Consider the following 18,418-nt stretch of genomic DNA (forward strand, 5'->3'; position numbering starts at 1 on the left):
ACCAAATGCAAAAGAAGATTCCAAAGAGGAGATCAAAGAACCATGGGCTGCACTTAATGAAGAGAAGAGATCAGAGTCAGAGATCGAGAGAGTTCCCTCATGGTTACCATTAAATATTCCATGTATTCAAGAGAAAGATCAACAAAAAGAGGAAGATCAGAAGGTCATGATAGAAGGTGACATGAAGAATGATCCAAATCAGCAAGATGACCAAGGATATCAAAGCTATATTGAGATATGGTTTCAGAAGGTCACCAAGTTGCAACAGTACTCTCCTCCTCAGCTATGTTTTGTATTTTCAAAGTCAGATCATGTTGTCTCTGAAAGTTGGATAGTTGTCAAAGCATGCATTCCGAGCCTTTACATCATCTTGTCTCTAATCTCGATGTGCACATGGCTCCATTGGAAGTATTCTTATACTTGAAAATGATTTTGTTTTTTCAAGTAGGGTAGGGTAGAAAAAAAAAAGAAAAAAGAAAAAGAAAAAGAAAAAAAATGAAAATAGAGGAAAATAGAAATCTAAGGTGAAAACCTCGGAGGCGCCTTAGATTGGCTCATTGATTGAAAACCTCCATGAGGCGGTCAATGGGTTGAAAAAAAAAAGAGAAAAGAGAATAAGATCTTTGGGTGAAAACCTCCCTTGGAGGCGCCCAAGGCAGGCAATTAGGGTGAAAACCTCCATGAGGCGCCCTAGTTGTTTTTCAAAAAAAAGAGAAAAAGAAAAAGAAAAATAAAGCTAATCTCCATTTCATGTTGCAGCAATGACATTGCAGGTTAAAGAAGGACGTTTTATGACAGGAGGAGCACTCAAATCAAGGTCAAAGTAATTGTTCTTGTGCCTTCTACAGGAAGCTCTGTATTTCTACAGGAAACATCCTGTAGAACCTTTGGACGAGCCAAATACAATTTCAAAAGTGAATCTAATGGTGGGAATCTGTTGATTAGGCCTACAAGCACTTGTGTGTCCATCCCTTGCCTTTCTCCATCATTCGTTCACCTCTTTGTGCTCCTCATTGTGCTTCTACAGGAACTTCCTGTAGAAATTGTGGGAAACTAGGCATGCATTTCAAAAAGTGGTTTGGCGAACATGCTAGCTTCCTCAAGGGTTCAGAAGTCCTCATGCAGTCTTCCAACTCATCCTCCATCATCTCCATACCTGCATCACAGCCAAAATTCATTTTGTCATACCATGCAACCAAAATGCAAAGTGCCTTGAAGCAAAAACACATAGAGCAGAATTTGTTTTTGCCATAACTTGAAAACCATGCATCCATTTGACAAACCGTTTTATGGGGGATTGTACAAGGTTGATGACAACATGCCTGAGCAGTTTCATGCAATTCCGATGCACGGTTTCCAAGAAATCAGCCTCCATCACCATCGGCCATTTTTGCATTTTCTCCATAACCGTGCATCTGTTTCAAAACTTGTTTCATGGGGAGATGCACATGGGTGATAGTAGCCTACCCAAGCAGTTTCAGCCGATTCCAATCCACGGTTTCCGAGGAATCGACCTCTGAAATCTTCAGCCATTTTCCATTTTTCTCGAAATCCGTGCATCCATTGATCACGAATTTGCTATGGGAGATGCATAATGATGGTAGTAACATGCTCACCGAGTTTCAGATCAAACCGATCTACCGTTTGGGAGAAATGGCAAAAAGAAGTTCTGGTCCTGAGAAAATTCAATGGCAGCAGCTTGAACGGGCAGAGTTGAACGTGGAAATGATTGCATGCACTCAGATCCGGCTAGAGGACACCTGCACATGAAAAAAGAAATCAAGGATTAGCAGCCAAGCCACATGCAATCAGAAAAACTAAGCATGCAGCAGCAAAATCAGAGCAGGCAGCAGCGAAAAGCTTCACAAGCAACGGTTTGACTTCAGGTACGTGACAAAACCTATTCATCTATTGCATGAATCTAGTCTAAGCATTGCATGAACGAATGGAATGGTGATTAAGCCATGAATGTAGCAAGACACCCAGTTCTCTAGCGCTCAAGGAAAAATCACGCAGCATACGTGTATGGTCGTTCATGGAAAATTTGAAAAACACAGTTAGTGGTAGATTGGTTAAACTTCAGTGCACAGGGCATCAATTAATTAACAAATAGAAGAGTTCATGATAGCACAGCAGTTCATATGCGCCAGCACACGTTTTTCCACCTCACCTCACCACAAATCACGCAGTGAATAAAGGAACGCTCGGCTGAAGACTCACGTAATTGTTGTTCAGGTACACTTGCTAACTGTTGTTCATTTACACTTGCAAATGTTAAACTCACGTCCTTCATCAAGTTTTGGGCTTGTTAACAATTCTCCCGCATGCAAAGATCATTCAAAGGCGCAGAGACATCCTACAGGCGTTTCTACAGGATGTCGTCTACAGGAAAGTGCAGCAGAGTCTTTTCAAAAGCAGAGACGCCCAAGTTTTTTTCTTCATCCAGTTGAAGCTTGAAGAAAGCCTATTGTTTAGCTGAAGTCAAGGTTGTTGCAAAACAACTACAGCCCAGGGACAAATAGATTGCTTCTCCGTGGCAGAGTTTGGACAGACTAAACAGGGATAGAGTGCGAAGTCTTGAGCACAAGAAGCACTTGAATGAAAGCATGGAAAAGAGCTCGAGATTATGAAGTTTTTCCAGATGGAACATTATTTTCTGACTTCAAATGCTCTGCTACCTCATTGGTGAGTCTTCACCAAGGAATTGATTATGGGACAGAACTGTATATTTTGAAGTGATTCATACCATTCGAAGTTATCCAAAACAGTAGAGGAAAAAATGACCAGCGAGTTCTTAGTTATAGATAGGCTTGCATTGAAGGATATTGATGAAAGTTTATCCCTCTTGGAGAAAGCCCCCTGCTTCATTGAACGATATGGAAATCAAAGAGTAAGAATACCTTTGGTAGGTTCTTTCATCTCTTAGGAGTTGTATGAGATTTTCTTCAAAATAATTTGAATTTATCCTAGACCAATATGGAACATGGGGAGAATTAATTGTTGAGGAAAGATGCCATCTCTGCAATATGATCATGAATTCAAAACAGAGCAGTAGAATGTTGATAAAGAAATGAATTCAGCAGTGTCTATAACTAAAATTGTTGACATGAAGTTCTTATTTTCCTTGAGACACATGCAGAGCCATAAATGAAACAATTGACTGCCAATTTTGTTGTCAAAGTTTTGCTAGATGACCAGGAAGAAAGTAATTAATTTCTGCTGAGTTTTTCTAGTAATTATACTCTTACGAAAAATAACCCATGAGTAAAAGCAGGAATATATTTTCCAAAAAGGGTCAGATGACGCAAAGATTTTGTATCATATACTTCCATAGATGACAAAGATTATTCTTTCAAACATGGATATGGGACAGCTCATAAAACAGGAAAAGCAACAGGCAGTGGGAAGAACCAAAGCAAAGAAGCATGGTTTCATGACAGTGATGAAAGGACACGAGAACATGTTGTCATGATATGTGTTGGAATAAATGGTGAACTGAATTGTTGAAAAAATGAATGAAGAGTTTTGGCCAAAGATATCAGTCCTTTTAACAGTGAGGAAAAAGAGCAGAAAGGGGGAGAAGATGAAGGCTGCCACAGCCCAGCTGAAAGGAAAATCGCCCACAGCCAAGCCAGAACTCAGCTACAGGACTGTTTCTACAGGAAAACAGAGGACTGCTTCTACAGGAAGCCAGCGAACAGTTTCTACGGGAAAGCTTGAAAAGAGGGAGGCCAAAGGAGAAATCGGCCAAGATGCTAGCCAAGGAAGCCACCAGGGCCATCAAAGACAAGGAGAGAGTGGTTGCTCAGAGGATGAGCAACACTTTCAGTAGGGGGGTGATGATGAGCCCCAAAAATGGACAATTATTTGGGCTCATTCAACCTCCTAAGTTGACTTAATCCACCATTCTCATTTGTTTATTGCATGTTTTTTATTATTTTTATGTTAATAGAGTGAATTTGGTTGGTCATCATGCCAACAAGTCTAATGGGTGCTTTGTGTAGCCTTGTTGGTCAACTTGGAGACAAAATTGAAGGTCTTAATGAGCACTTGGCAGCCAAATTCGTGGGAGAACAAGCTAGAGGATTTGTAGGAAGGTGTCCCCCTCATTTATGGGCCCTTACCTCGAATTCTCCACCATCAGCTCGGAGTTCAAAGGCCACCAAATCAATGAGCACAAGGGCAGCCAAGCAAGTCAAGTAGGACTGCTGTTAACCACAAGTCTTGGGCAGCCAAGTCCCTAACTTTTAGGAGGACTGTTGGGTCCTCAAATTGTATAAATAAGAAGGCTTGGGCCCTCATTTTGGTTAGCTACTGGGTAGTCATTTTGTAGCCAGTTAGTCATTTTGTTTTAGCCATTAGTTAGCTAGCTTGTAGTTTGATTTTTTATGCAGTAGATTAGCTTTGCTTTCAGCTCATGCTCAAGTTCTTCTTGTGGATAGTTTGATGTAACTTTTCATTTCTTGATTAATAAAGATGGATCCAGCTTTGCACCAGCTCTAAATCTCTCATGGGAGGCTGTAGCTCTTGGGGTTGGGCCCATCTCAAGCGCCCAGTACCTCCCTTGTTTCTCTTTATGTGTGTTTGCTGCGTTCTTGAGAAAAAATCTGCTCTTTAGATTTAATTCATGCTGTGTTACTTAGGTTGCTTTCGATGGTTAAAGTAGTTTCTTATGTTTAAGATAGATTGGTAGGAGTTATTCATGCGTTTATATCTCTTTGATAATGTTTTTTTCACATGTTGTACGTGATTCTTTTCATGAATAAGGTTGGTGTCCACTGATTTCACTAACTTGTTAGATAGATCACATGATATTTCGATTGCATGCAAGATGTAGTTGGTTTGATCAAGCAACCACTATGCAGGGTATCTTCATCACCTCCTCGTTCATTTGAGCCTAGTTCAGATCAGCTCCTCTATCACCAAGTCTGTTCCCTCATCTCCCATCTTCTCTTTTGCCAAGTAACCTTACCTTCTTCCCCATTGTTGTCTCAACCACCTTCAAGCCAAGTCAGCTTTCCACATCACCTCACCACTCCATCCATCAGTTCCTGGGTCACTTCAGACCCCCATCCTACCTCCATAACCATCCATGCATCTTCCATCAACCATCCATCCTCAAACATCCCATTTCAGAACATCCTGTAGAAGAGTTGCAGACCTTCCTGTAGAAACCCCTGCGTTTCCTGTAGAATCCCCTGCAGACATCCTGTAGGAGGCCACTCACTCGGTTGCTGAGCCTCTGAACGTGAGGAACCTCTGTGGACTGATGCTAAGGATCTCTGGGGACCTCTCCTAGCCTCCCCAACCTTTCCCAAGCTTTCCTTCCTTCCGCATCACATCTGCACAACCAAACCCTAATAAGCACAAAATCACAATCACTTCATCCACTTAAAGGAAAAATACAAAAACATGTCTTTTAAGATGCAAGTAGATTAGATTCATGCATTTTCACTTATTAGAGGTAATGGCATCATTGGTAGAAGTTTCCTTCACATTCTTTGCATCATAGAGGTAGACTAGTTAAATTAGGGTTTCCTAGGGTTTCCATGTTTTGATTTGCTTTCAGTTCATTTTTGCCAAGTAGATTAGTCTTCTTTGAGCTAGCTTTCGTCCATCATTTAACAAGCTTCTTCTGAGAGCCTATAGAAGTTGGCTTGAGCCCTAGCGGACTTGTGCCAGCTGACCAAGTGACAGCTGCGATAAGAGCTAGTACTTGTGCATACAGCACCATCGCTTCCAAGTTTGTACGAACTACCGGGTTGATAAAATTAAGAGACAGGAAGCCCCAGGAGTTGTAGCATTATTGCTACAATACTGGAGCCCACCACTTCTCCCTTGAGGGGGTTATCTCAAAAGGTCCAATACTTGATTCATGCACTTCCGGCAATTATGGGACCCCAAGCCCATCCAAATAAAGTTGTCCCCTAGAAAATATGCTGGATGACTCTCCGAGTCTCCACAATCCAATTTGAGGAGTGATCAGTCTCCTCCAAGACTATGGGGTCCACATGAGAAGTATTTTTCAACCAATTTCCCCCTTGAATTGAACATTGTATTGCACAAATTGATTCATCCAACAAATTTTCTTCCAAACTTTTACTCTTCTTTGTGTGAATGCACTCAAACACTGAAAAGTGTTACGTGTTTCGTTGTTGATTTGGATTAAAAACCTTTGCAACTTAGGGCAATGACTTGAAAATTGGTTCCACAAATAAGCTGCCAGAAGACAAAGTTTGAACAAATGAGTCAATCTAAGTTTCAGATTATAAAGTACAGAAGAGTTAAAATGAAAAACTTAAAAAAAAAAATAAAATGCACATCTTGTTCATTTTTTTCTCGTTACGCCGTAAGGCGTTTACTGATGAGCCCCAATTTTTGGTATAATTTGGGCTCATTTGGCCTACTTGCTTTGCTCAAACCATTCACTTTTTACTGCTTATGCATGCATTTCTTAGTTTATTCGTGTTGTTTATAGGAAGAAGGGTAGACATTTTATCTACGTGACTAATGCATGATGCTTTCAGGTTTTTGGCATTAAAAGGGAGAAAAAGACAACGAAAAAGGAGACAAGGAGACAATGAGGTGGCACTGCTGGTTTTTAGGAGAGGATGTCCACGGTCTTGGGTACCTTCATCGTGATTCCCACCAAGAACTCCAAGCTCCAATCCATCTCCCCACCGAGCTTAGAAGCAGCCAGCTGTTCTACAGGAACAGCAGTTATAACTGTTCTACAGGAACAGTAGTTATGACTGTCCTACAGGATCAGCAGTTAAACTTCAGTTGGACAGTCGAGCTCCTAAAATCAAGGACACCTGTTGGATGATCGTTTTTGCATAAATACTGAGGCCGTAGCCTTGGATAGAAGCTTTTTGAACCTTGGCATTACTCTTGTAATTGGAAAGTACGAGCTAGAGCTCAGTCTTTGTTCCTTTTTGTAAGCCAATTTGGCATGACATCAGATTATGAATAAAGAAGGCAGATTTTGATCTAGTTCTGAGTTTTCTCAAGGAGTTATAGCTCTCAGGTTAGGGCCCAACCTGAGAGCAATAGATCTCCTCAGTGTTGTAATGTGTTTGCATTTCATTCCAGCACTTTGAGTTTGTTTATTTTCACATGCAATTCGAATTCACAGTTTGGTAATTTAGTCGTTTTCATGAGCATAGATAGGACTAGTTTATGGTGATTTGCTTTCGGTTGTTCAGTTAGACTAGCAGGTTGATAATACGTTGGAGCTCCAAGAAAAAAAGGTTGAGGAAGTCTCCACTGCCATCTCTGTTTGGAGATTGGAGTGCAGCCTATACCAACCACAAAAATACGCAGTTCTTCACTTTATACATGCTGCAACATAGTCTCGTTTATGATAGATCTTTCCATGCACTTCACTCTTGCACCATACACCTTCATCACAGCTTCATGCACATTCCTCTACACGCTTTATATTGCTGTTCATTGAGTTCATAGCACAGGTAGCATAGGTTAGTGAATTTTCATCTTGGTGACAGTCATAAGCCATTTGTTTCATTTACACTGCTCTTCATCGTTCTATTACCTTCTTCTTCGTTTTGATCACGCATACAACCACATCCTTGACCTCTGCTCCGCTCTGTTATCTCCCAAACTCCTCCACTCCTCACGTAACTTCATTCTTTAGACATTTCATTGTTATAACCTTCCATCCATCAACCCCCTTCATACACTTGTTCTCCATCCTACTTCTCCACTCCTGAGCCACCACCAGCTTTATTCCTACCTTGCACATCTCCCCCTACCATTCCATCACTCCACCATCACTTCAAACACCCACGGTAGGTCATCCTGTAGCAATTTGTAGACTTCCTGTAGAAACCCCTGCGGTTCCTGTAGAATCCCCTGCAGACATCCTGTAGGAGGCCACTCACTCGGTTGCCGAGCCTCTGAACGTGAGGAACCTCTGTGGACTGATGCTAAGGATCTCTGGGGACCTCTCCTAGCCTCCCCAACCTTTCCCAAGCTCTCCTTCCTTCCGCATCACATCTGTACAACCAAACCCTAATAAGCACAAAGTCACAATCACTCCATCCACTTAAAGAGAAAATACAAAAACATGTCTTTTAAGATGCAAGCAGATTAGATTCATGCATTTTCACTTATTAGAAGTAATGGCATCATTGGTAGAAGTTTCCTTCACATTCTTTGCATCATAGAGGTTAGACTAGTTAAATTAGGGTTTCCTAGGGTTTCCATGTTTTGATTTGCTTTCAGTTCATTTTTGCCAAGTAGATTAGTCTTCTTTGAGCTAGCTTTCATCCATCATTTAACAAGCTTCTTCTGAGAGCCTATAGAAGTTGGCTTGAGCCCTAGCGGACTTGTGCCAGCTGACCAAGTGACAGCTGCGACAAGAGCTAGTACTTGTTCATACAGCACCGTCGCTTCCAAGTTTGTACGAACTACCGGGTTGATAAAATTAAGAGACAGGAAGCCCCAGGAGTTGTAGCATTATTGCTACAATACTGGAGCTCACCATTTACCTCTGAAATGAACTCCCCCAAATGCCCTTCTGTCCTAATCGTAGCCGTTAGATCTTTTGTTAGACGATTGAACAAAAATCAGCCGTCTAATTTAATAAAAAAATGTTTTAAAACATTAAAATACCCTTAAAAAAACTCCGCTCGACATCTGTGCGCTTTTTACGGAGGAGTTACAGGTAGAGTCCATTTGAATTCTTAGTGGAGTTTATGGCAATGAACAATGCTCTCCGCTCCACATCTGTGTGCTTTTTACGCAGGAGTTCCAGGTAGAGTCCATTTGAATTCTTAGTGGAGTTTATGGCAATGAACAATGCTCTCCGCTCCACATCTGTGCGCTTTTTACGTAGGAGTTCCAGGTAGAGTCCGTTTGAATTCTTCATGGAGGTTATGGCGATGAACAATGACGACACCAGAATGCTCACAAGGAGAGAATTGCAGCGAAAGGAGCTCAGAGCAATGTGGCGCCAGCGGCCTAAGGTCAATGGGAGCAGGCCCAGGGCTGTGGTGTTGCAGAGCTTCAAACCACCAATGTCGGAATGCCAGAGACATCAATTTCAGCAGCAACAACAGTCCAAGGCCACTGCGAGCATCAGAGGCCAGGGTAGGAAGCGGGGCATGCCCAGGACTGGGGATTGCGAGAAAATTGCTGCAGCAGCAACCCAAGGCCACTGGGAGCTCCAGATGCCAAGGCAGAAAGCGGGGCAGGAAGCCCCGCACTGTGGCCTGTGGAATTGCAGTGCTTAAACCCACTAATGTACCAATGTCGGAATGCGAGAAACATCAAATGCAGTAGCAACAAGAGTCCAAGGCCACTGCGAGCACCAGAGGCCAGGGTAAGAAGCGGGGCAGGAAGCCCCAGACTGTGTTACATGAGGGCATTGATGGTGGTGTGAAGAAGAGAGGGCGGAAACGCAAGGTCAAAGAGGAGCAGGAAGAAATTGGGGCAGAATTTGGGGTTTTGAAATTAATGAATGCGGGTAACGAAGATGATGTTAATTGACGAGGATCGCAATAAGGAAGCAACCAATGGCTTTTTGGAGTACAGTGCATCGGTTTCGAACACAGAGCCTAAACGACCTGCGCCACTGAATTTAAGCAACGAGGGGTTAAATATTACCCCAACTCCTGATGTTTTCAAGGTTAAGAATACCAAGAATTTTGTCAGAAAAATGCAGATGGGGGTGGATAGTATATTCCAGCATAGGAGAATAAAATGAAGGCAACATCACAATATTCCAGCATAGGGGAATAAAATGAAGGCAACATCACAGAACACTGTGAATACGAATTTCCATCACTGTAAAAGAAATGACAAAGGCAGAGTGGTCTATTGTTCCAAATGTCCAAAGAAGTACTGTCTTATCTGCATTCGAAAATAATACTAAGGAGCAGGTATATATATATATATTTTTTGTTCTTTCTAATGGTTTTTCTTTCCATTTCTATACATGTACAGAGGGCCATTGCGCTTACTTACGGTAACTAATATTTTTCCTGTTATGGCAGGTCAAGCCTTGTGTTTCCAAGCCACCACAGGTGAGAAAGTTGTCCTCTGGCATAATTCAATGCCCTTTCCGATTTGCTAACCTCTAATTCCTCTAAGCTTAATATGGGTTTTTAATGGATTTGATATTTGTACAGGTGGGTACTCAACTCCTTCTAAGCTCAACTTTATCTGCCGCAAATGCTATCGAGGATGAGCGCCCCAACCAACAACTGACTTCCAGGTTCTGCTGCTTCCAAGTTATTGAATCTTGGTCCATCTCATGCAGGGTTCTGCTTGTAGGTTTTTCGCTGGGTTACATTAAGTTGTTTTTACTGTTGGACAAGGCATGTTGATCAGGTGAGCAATTCATCTGCCTTCTTTGTACAATTTGAGTGGACTTGAACACCCATTTTAAGGTTCTATGTACAATTTGAGTGACCTTGAACACCCATTTTAAGGAAGCTTTCTGCATTTAGAATACTTTCGTTTATTGAAAACTAAATAAAAGGCTGGATTTTATCGATATTAAACGTCAGATAGAGTTCCACATAAAGTAAAGCCGTGTGTTGTAGATATTAGGTTTTAGGATTAGTCGCTTCCAATTATGGCAATCGATGTAGCAAAGGATCTAATTTCTAGCACTGTTGGGGGAACAACACAACTGATATCTGGGCATCCCTTTGACACAATTGAGGTGAAGCCCTAGAGTCAACCATTGCTTCTTCCTAGCCAACATCTTCGCTATGTCGGTGCAATGGATGTTGTCAAGCAAACCATTTCCAAAGAAGGCCTCACAGGGATGTACAAAGGAATGGGAGCCCCTTTGTCCACTGTTGCAGCTTGCAATGCAGTTGTGTTTAGTGCAAGAGGTCAGATGGAAGCCCTATTTAGGGTTGAGCCTGGTTTGCCACTGTAGGGCAGCAGGTGGTGTGTGGAGAAGGGGCAGGGATTGCTTATCTTTCTTGACTTGCCCAACTAAGCTTATCAGATGTAGATTGCAAGCTCAGAGTGCTTTGGCTACTGCTTCAGTTGCAACTTTAGGGGTAACAAGAGTGACAACTTCTATTAAACACAATGGCCTAGTTGATGTAGCTAAGCATGTCTTAAGATCCGAAGGAGCCAGAGAATTGTTTAAGGGCTTTATCCTACTTTATTAAGGGATGTATCTGTAAATGGCATTGCATATGGCATGTATAAGGCTCTGAAGCCGTTCATGGCACGATGGCATGATGCATCTCAATTGGGCATGGGTACCCTGCTTGTTTCTGGTGGGATTTCTGGCACTTCTAGTTGGACACTTGTATATCCAACTGATGCTTTGAAGAGTTGAAGAGTGTCATTCAAATTGATGAATTTCACCATCCAAAGTATGTTGGTACAATTAATGTCGTCAAGAAAATTGCTGCTTTAGAAGGGCTTAAAGGCTTGTCTAAAAGGCTTGGTCAAAGCCATGGCCAGAAGTGTTCCTGCCAATGTTGCCTGCTTCCTTGCTTATGAGGTTACGAAGTCGAGCTTGGGATGATGGGAACTTCAAATAAACTTGTGTCTAGTTACAGGAGTTCAAAAGAAACAAATCAAATTGGGAAATGGCATGTTTGTTATTTGAAAGTTGTTTAGGGCTCATTTTTTATTCTCCATTCTTGGTTTGGGTGAGCTTTGTCGTCTTTGATTTTATTCTGCTGTGTAAATTTCTAACAGGTTTCCATCTTCCTCTCTCATCAAGCATAATAGCTAGACGTTCAATGTTCTCTTTGGTGCCTCTGAACAATTTACAGTCGTACCTCTATTCGGTTTATACACGATTGAATCGAAAAGAAAAAGCATGAGGGGCCTTCTTCTCAGAAGCGAGGAATTCTGAGAGTGAAGTGCATCTGGTTAATCAAGTATGTATCCATAAGATCGCTGGCTTTTCTCTTTGAATTAGTATAATCTATTATATATTTGCAAGTTCATTTTCCCAGGTGGTTAGATATAGTAGCTTGTAATTGGACAATTTAATGGAAAATGCAAACACATGCGACATCATTTCTTCTTTACAAGTTAGAATAGTTCACTTTCCCATGAAGCTACAAGTTAGAATAGTTCACTTTCCTGTGTGGCTACAAGTTAGAATAGATCACTTTACCGTGTGGCTAGATATTATAGCTTGTAATTGGACAATTTAATGGAAAATGCAAATGCATACACCATCATTTCTTTACAAGTTATGTACTCTAATACTGGGATGTCAAAATTGTAATGCAATAATTTCTTGTCAGGTTATTCATGGGACCTGATGAAATCACAGATAGGGCACTTCCTAGATTTGATGGCACGAGTGTTGAAATCTGTATGCTCGCTGAAATCTTGAGGAGGTCTGGGACACTGATTGGCATTGATATTGTTAAGCATCGTCTAGCAGCATGTCACACTATGTTACAAAAGACTGTTGTCAAATTTTTTTCATTGACGGGAATTCATTTTTTCTTTTACTTTAAAGAAAACGTACGGGGCTATTAGGCAGCAGTTAACATGAAATTACTGGAAAATAACTTCATTCTACCCAAGAGACAGTAATTAATGGATCAAATGCAACAAATCTTCAGGCTATCTCCTGTGGCGAGTTTGGTTCACCTCAAGATGAGTCAATTGATATTATCGTGAATGGGCATCCAAAAGGACATGGAGAGAGACTCCATGATTCAAGAAAGGAAAAATCCTTAAATAAATTCAAATAAAAGTTTGGAACACAAGGAACCAAAGTTAATATTCTATGGTAAATGCTCTGGAATTTTTGTCCTTGGAATATCAATTGTATTTCATACTGGAGATGGATCAAGGCTTTAAAGGCATGACATGATAAGGTTCGTGTGGATGCATTCTACAATGCGACTGAGACTACTTTTGAAGGAATTTTCCTTACCATTGAAGACAAAAATACACATGATAGTGATTTTCATATTGTGGCAATTTAATCAGGGGTTCCAAGACATCCTTCCACTGGAAAAATATCGTTTGATATTTCACAACATCCAAGACTAGTCGAGCTTTTTCTAAATAGTCCAAAAATTGCTTCAGATGTGTTACATGAGATATCATGGGAAAAGCTTGGTTGTTACATTTCAGAAACAACAATTGGATCAATGGATCAATTTATCTCTGGAGATATTGACCAAAACAAATTTGTGCATGAGTTCAAGCCATCTTTCGTGGAGGATTAAGAGAAATGATGAAGTTGCAACCATTCATATTCAAACTTCACCATAAATTGGATGTTTTGATAAATACATTTCTAAGAAAATATCTTCTAGGGGATGACAAGAAAGAAGATTCTAGGGCCACTAAATTAGGTCACATGCACTCATCATTTCAATTTTTTTCTTTCCAGTGATTCTTAATCCTCTTCACTCAATATTACCAGTAGTCTCCACAAGAACACAAGCCGAGAGATAAATGTGGCCTATATGACTACTGATAAATCTGTTTTGCTGAAACCACACCTAGAATCCAACACCCCATTAGTGCAATGTGTTGTTTATTGAATTTATAGGGTTGATTTGTGAACTACATTGTTGATTCATAGGTTTTAGAGCTGCTGAGTGCATCTTTTTTTTTCAATAAGAAAAAACCCACATATTTTCATTATCAAAAATTAGTTACATATTCAATATTTTTTATGTCATCCCCATACATCTTTGATCCCTTTATTATGCCCCTCAAAATTATATCTTATTTCATCATTACATATAAATAATATATAAATTCAAAAGATCTACCTTTCCATCTTTATCGATCTTCCTAATCTATCTTACCTTGGTTGATCCTATTTAAAATATCTAAAAGTTTTCTTCACAAAAAGAGAAAATAATCTTTTTAAGTATCAACAATATCAAACAGTAGTTTATAGAAATTGTCTACGAAGATCCTTTAGATTTTTATACTTCTGATCTTTGAAATGTTTCATTATCAAAAGCAGAGTAATTAATCATACCCAATAATCCACAACGTCCATCCTTAGATAGGAGATTTTCCACACACTTTTTCTCCTTGTAGATGAGTGAGAAGGATAATCTCTAAAAAGACTTGATTAATGTTCTAATCCATTCCATCCAATGAGTAAGTTATGGAAAAAAGAAATTAGTCAGCAAAATGAACATGTTAGCATTGCTTTGCAAAACAATCATGCAGGGCTTGTGTTTGATTCTCTACAAAGTGTCTCTACAGATGCATGAACACCATTTCCTACAATCAAGTTGAGTATAAGAAGAAAATATACGAGTGAAAAAAGAATAGACCAAGGTGCAATTGATCTAAAACATGACAAAAGTGTTGGAAATATCTGTGAGATTTTGGAAGAATTATTTGACATAACAAAGATTACCAGTGAAGAGGATGGTGAAGAAGTGGGTAAATGGGTTCTCTTTTCCACCATGAGACATCTTTCCAAAGAGCTTATGGCAGAAGAATAAAAAACACTCTACATCTTGTTCCAGTTGGACATATTGTTGAACTATGGGATATAATCAATTGCAACATATTACACACTATCAACAAGGTTGTTTTTCAAAATGACCTGAAATGGAAGCATCTTGAAACTGTAATTAAGTCATGCATCCCACGCCTTCAGTCACTTATCAACAAAACAATTGTTGAAATCATACCAGAATCAAGTCACCTCAGAAAGCTGATTGTTATATATGTTGGAAGACAACTAGAGATTTGTCAGGCTTTCGACTAGATATTCAAAGCCCACCCCAATGGAGTGCGCCTAGGTGGGGAGTACACTGTCTTTGTTGGATTAGAAGAGCATATACGTCTCGTTGCAATTTTCAAATTTAAAGAGGAGGAACATTTTCTTTGTTGGATTAGAAGAGCATATACGTCTCGTTGCAATTTTCAAATTTAAAGAGGAGGAAATTGATCTCCTACGCACATTCTTTCCCACATGTGAGGAAAAATTCTTTAGTTATCCGTGAGAACCTAATTGTTTAGACATTGAGATATATGCAATACTATAGAGTTCCATTGTTTTTCCTAAGATACCCCTTCAGAGAGTCGATGGCTCAATTGCAGTTTTAAAATTATTGGAAACACCATTTGTGAATTTGATCAATTATGCATCATTGGTTTCTACATATGTTGTAAGGCATAGGTGTGTTGCTTTGGAATTCTAAGCTTTTTTTTTGGACTCAACCATGTTCAAGGCCCTGTTGGAGTGATCAATGCATCAAAATATTGTTACCTAGAAGGATTTGATGCAATCAACAATGTTGATGTTGGGAAATGATTTGGAATACCTCTTTGAGGGACACACTGTCACGCTTTTGTCAAGTTATTCATGGGACCTGATGAAATCACAGATAGGGCACTTCCTAGATTTGATGGCACGGGTGTTGAAATCTGTATGCTCGCTGAAATTTTGAGGAGGTCTGGGACACTGATTGGCATTGATATTGTTAAGCATTGTCTAGTAGCATGTCACACTATGTTACAAAAGATTGTTGTCGACTTTTTGTCATTGATGGGACTTCATTTTTTCTTTTACTTTAAAGAAAACGTACGGGGCTATTAGGCAGTAGTTAACATGAAATTACTAGAAAATACCTTCATTCTACCCAAGAGACAGTAATTAATGGATCAAATGCAACAAATCTTCAGGCTATCTCCTGTGGCAAGTTTGGTTCACCTCAAGATGAGTCAATTGATATTATCGTGAATGGGCATCCAAAAGGACATGGAGAGAGACTCCATGATTCAAGAAAGGAAAAATCCTTAAATAAATTCAAATAAAAGTTTGGAACACAAGGAACCAAAGTTAATATTCTATGGTAAATGCTCTGGAATTTTTATCCTTGGAATATCAATTGTATTTCAGACTAGAGATGGATCAATGCTTTAAAGGCATGATATGATAAGGTTCATGTGGATGCATTCTACAATGCGACTGAGACTACTTTTGAAGGAATTTTCCTTACCATTGAAGACAAAAATACACATGATAGTGATTTTCATATTGTGGCAATTTAATCAGGGGTTCCAGGACATCCTTCCACTGGAAAAATATCGTTTGATATTTCACAGCATCCAAGACTAGTCGAGCTTTTTCTAAATAGTCCAGAAATTGCTTCAGATTTGTTACATGAGATATCAGGGGAAAAGCTTGGTTGTTACATTTTAGAAACAACAATTGGATCAATGGATCAATTTATCTATGGAGATATTGACCAAAACAAATTTTTGCATGAGTTCAAGCTAGCTTTTGTGGAGGATCAAGAGAAATGATGAAGTTGCAACCATTCATATTCAAACTTCACCATAAATTGGATGTTTTGATAAATACATTTCTAAGAAAATATCTTCCAGGGGATGACGAGAAAGAAGATTCCAGGGCCACTAAATTAGGTCACTTGCACTCATCATTTCAATTATTTTCTTTCCAGTTAACTGTTGTAGGTAAAGAATTCTTGAAAATGGGGAAAGAACAAAACCACAAGATCTTGCATATACTAGTGGTATAGGTTTATAGGACTTTCTCAGTATCCATTCTCAAAATCACCTTATAAGGATAACTTAGAAATGTCACCATTTTTCCAGGACAACTATCATGGAAAATATCCAAAAGGAAATAGTGATTCATGTCATAGTATATCCCTGACAGTTAAATTGAAATATTTGAACAAGATTTCAAAGCTTGATAGTGAACACATTTTGGAAAAGATGGCTTTGCTCTCTTAGGCTGTCGGCTCAGAGCGGCCATCACATGTTACAAAATAATTTTTTTATTGGTGGATCTTTGGCTTCAAGGTCTATAACTACATTACAGTTTCTGGATGTCACTCATGTTCTATGCTTTTGTGTTAATCAATTTAGTTAATCAGAAGCACGATATCGAGACCTTTTTGAGTATACAAAAATTGAGATGTATAATGTTGATGATGCAAATATTAGCTATATTTTTAAAGATGCATCTAATTTCATAGAGGAGGTTGACAAAATGGGGGATTTGATTGTTGATTCCATATGGCAGTGGGTGAAAAATAGATTGATTTTCCTAGAGTTGATCAACATTTTCCAATTGGGAAATTTATTCCACGAAGAAACAACAATTTTGACATTGCCTTGTTTTGCCTTATCATCCGACATATAGGAAGAGGCCCTTGTACACTGAAGATGGTGAGCATGCTTGATGATTTGAATTCAAGGAACTATAGATCTCACATGTGTGATAGGTTTTAATATGATAACAGATTCTTAGTTTATAATTATATCAGGCTTGGATTGTCAGTAAGTGAAATCATATTAGTGTTGTAGATGGTTTTTTTGTGGGCCTGCAGCCCTTCATAATGATCTTTAGTGGAAATATCTATTTCAGGGGAGCCAATTTTGGGGTCTATAGCTACATTGGTTTTTAATTGGTGAAGACTGCATTCTGTTTAGCAAAGCATTTGTGACTGCTTGTGTCAATTTCATAGAGTTTGATCTGTATGGAAATAGACAAAATTTTTATTGTCCAAACATCTTCATTCTATTGTTTTAAATACACTTCGTCAAACTGCTAATAGTTTTAAGGTGAACAAAAATCAAAGCACTCCAGGTTTCTTAGTATGCCTAGCATAGTGGTTTTCTTTGTTTACATGTATTTCCATGATTTGGAAGACATTTATGTTGCACTGGTTGTGAGTTGTTAATGGTTTCGAATGTGGATTAGGATTAAATAGCACTTCGAGGAAATGTAATGGTATGATGGATTTCATTTGAAATATTTGTCTGGTGAGGCTTAGTTTGATGTTGAATTTGTGTATCTTTGGATCTCAAAATCTGGAACTATCTTATGTTAGGTTTGTATTATAAAAATGACTGGAAAACTTCATTCACCTCTTTTTTGTGCATGTCATGACGTGGGTGTCGTTTGGTATTGTGTTGTGATCCATGACTCGTATAATGTGCTAACCAGGGGTTGCTTTAGCATGATAAATGTGTGGCTGACACATATAATGCTTGCTATTTTGTTTTGACTATTTTACTTGTCCTCTGGAAGGAACTTGCAAAAGAAGAATGGAGATCAAGATGGGAAGACTGGCTCTACAATTTAAAGCAGAGAGCTAATGTTAGATATGTGGGTCAAGCATCATCTTGGGGTGCCAGAATGTGCCAGAAGAACTATTCGACTTCCTACTTTTCTAGATATACAACGGACAAAGTGAAGAGAGGCTCTGTAACCAAGAGAAGCTGCATCAGCTTCAGACCTTTTCTGTTGTGGCCTGCCCTATTTATACTTACCGTGTTGCATTGTATGCTTGTAGATATGCAAGTTAATAACTGAGAATACTTTGAAATTGGTTTCAAAGTACGAGTTTAGTGAATGTCATGTTCTAAATCTTATTGTGTCCATTCTATTTAGAGATATCTGAGGCTAAGGATGTGTTGACACTTTAGCCTTTAG

General features: G+C 39.3%; 1 pseudogene; it reads left to right on the forward strand.

The window, feature by feature from the left end:
- Window positions 1-10,600: 10,600 nt before the first annotated feature.
- Window positions 10,601-11,518, forward strand: LOC149200496 (mitochondrial carnitine/acylcarnitine carrier-like protein pseudogene; annotated as a pseudogene).
- Window positions 11,519-18,418: the final 6,900 nt, after the last annotated feature.

This window comes from Pinus tabuliformis, chromosome 2_1, assembly GCF_031772625.1.
Source record: "Pinus tabuliformis cultivar Carrire ecotype Pingquan chromosome 2_1, CPIR1, whole genome shotgun sequence".
NCBI lineage: Eukaryota > Viridiplantae > Streptophyta > Pinopsida > Pinales > Pinaceae > Pinus > Pinus tabuliformis.